General features: G+C 45.2%; 1 protein-coding gene across 1 annotated transcript in view; it reads left to right on the forward strand.

Annotated features, from left to right (window-relative positions):
- The window catches only part of stat2 (signal transducer and activator of transcription 2), a 33,088-nt gene that overhangs the window by 3,398 nt on the left and 27,190 nt on the right, over positions 1-2,500 (forward strand). The gene's annotated exons all lie outside the window — the stretch shown is intronic.

The following is a 2,500-nucleotide window of genomic DNA, read 5'->3' on the forward strand; positions in this document are numbered from 1 at the left end:
GTTCCTAATTAGCGTGGGGAAATGCCAACCCCCATAACAGGGCATGAGACCGCAGGGCTGTATACACTCACAGACAACTATGGAAGCCCATTTCGGCTACATAAAAAAAAAGCTTGCTTAATTGCAACTTTATTTCTTGTAATTCTGACTTTATTTCTCGTAACTCTGAGTTCTTTTCTAACAAGTAGCTTGAGCCATCGCTTCTGCTCCGGCTTTAATGTTCAATGTAACACGTGTGTGCAGTAGCAGACAGGAGTGAAGGCTACAGTGGCTTTAATGGTTCAGTGTAACACACGTGTGTGCAGTAGCAGACAGGAGTGAAGGCTACAGTGGCTTTAATGGTTCAGTGTAACACGCGTGTACAGTAGAAGACAGGAGTGAAGGCTACAGTGGCTTTAATGGTTCAGTGTAACACACGTGTGTGCAGTAGCAGACAGGAGTGAAGGCTACAGTGGCTTTAATGGTTCAGTGTAACACGTGTGTGCAGTAGCAGGCAGGAGTGAAGGCTACAGTGGCTTTAATGGTTGAGTGTAACACGTGTGTGCAGTAGCAGACAGGAGTGAAGGCTACAGTGGCTTTAATGGTTCAGTGTAACACGCGTGTACAGTAGCAGACAGGAGTGAAGGCTACAGTGGCTTTAATGGTTCAGTGTAACACGCGTGTGTGCAGTAGCAGACAGGAGTGAAGGCTACAGTGGCTTTAATGGTTCAGTGTAACACGCGTGTACAGTAGCAGACAGGAGTGAAGGCTACAGTGGCTTTAATGGTTCAGTGTAACATGCGCGTGTACAGTAGCAGACAGGAGTGAAGGCTACAGTGGCTTTAATGGTTCAGTGTAACGCGCGTGTACAGTAGCAGACAGGAGTGAAGGCTACAGTGGCTTTAATGGTTCAGTGTAACACGTGTGTGCAGTAGCAGACAGGAGTGAAGGCTACAGTGGCTTTAATGGTTCAGTGTAACACACGTGTGCAGTAGCAGACAGGAGTGAAGGCTACAGTGGCTTTAATGGTTCAGTGTAACACACGTGTGTGCAGTAGCAGACAGGAGTGAAGGCTACAGTGGCTTTAATGGTTCAGTGTAACACGCGTGTACAGTAGAAGACAGGAGTGAAGGCTACAGTGGCTTTAATGGTTCAGTGTAACACACGTGTGCAGTAGCAGACAGGAGTGAAGGCTACAGTGGCTTTAATGGTTCAGTGTAACACACGTGTGTGCAGTAGAAGACAGGAGTGAAGGCTACAGTGGCTTTAATGGTTCAGTGTAACGCGTGTACAGTAGCAGACAGGAGTGAAGGCTACAGTGGCTTTAATGGTTCAGTGTAACACACGTGTGTGCAGTAGCAGACAGGAGTGAAGGCTACAGTGGCTTTAATGGTTCAGTGTAACACACGTGTGCAGTAGCAGACAGGAGTGAAGGCTGCAGTGGCTTTAATGGTTCAGTGTAACGCGCGTGTACAGTAGCAGACAGGAGTGAAGGCTACAGTGGCTTTAATGGTTCAGTGTAACGCGTGTACAGTAGCAGACAGGAGTGAAGGCTACAGTGGCTTTAATGGTTCAGTGTAACATGCGCGTGTACAGTAGCAGACAGGAGTGAAGGCTACAGTGGCTTTAATGGTTCAGTGTAACACACGTGTGCAGTAGCAGACAGGAGTGAAGGCTACAGTGGCTTTAATGGTTCACTGTAACGCGCGTGTACAGTAGCAGACAGGAGTGAAGGCTACAGTGGCTTTAATGGTTCAGTGTAACACACGTGTGCAGTAGCAGACAGGAGTGAAGGCTACAGTGGCTGTCTGCTCTGTCCAGGTGTTTTAATATTTATCCATATATAAAATAAAACTGATTGATTCTCACACACCTGGATAACCCATAAGCAGTGTATGTAAAACTACTGCTCACTTATCACAGTCTCCATCAACTGTTACATTCTCATATAGCTCTTTTTGTTCATTGTACAAAAGTAGGAATAAATATATCTGCAAGCAGTGAGTTCTAAATACGACCCGGGTACATAACCAAACAAACAAACAAACCCCCCCAACCCCATAAACTACAGAAAGGCTCAACTGGTAGTCATCATATGTCCACAGCATTATTTGCATCACTACAACAACATACAGTAATTAAGCTCACCACTCTGTTTCTGTTAGTTTCACTTTTTAACAGAAATACGGATAGTGTTCTAACTCACATGGTCGCTGCAGGATCGTGTGTGTTAATGGCCCATTATTAGTGTCCAGGGACATCACTGCCAACACTCTCTCCTTCCTGTTTCCTGTGCGTTATTTCATTATTTCTATGAGTCATTTCATATAACAGCACGTCTCAACAGTACCGTGAAAAAGTCACATAAGGAAAGAATCGTCTGATTTTAGATGGTAAAGTAGGGACATGTCGGCCGGGGAGCTGGAAACAGAGGAACAGATTTGACCTTTAAACCTGTCATCACTTCAGCCTGTTCCCATCTATCCTCACTGATTAACAATAAAACAAATAATTCACAGAA

The sequence above is a fragment of the Chanos chanos genome, chromosome 6 (assembly GCF_902362185.1).
Source record: "Chanos chanos chromosome 6, fChaCha1.1, whole genome shotgun sequence".
In the NCBI taxonomy this organism is placed as follows: Eukaryota; Metazoa; Chordata; class Actinopteri; order Gonorynchiformes; family Chanidae; genus Chanos; species Chanos chanos.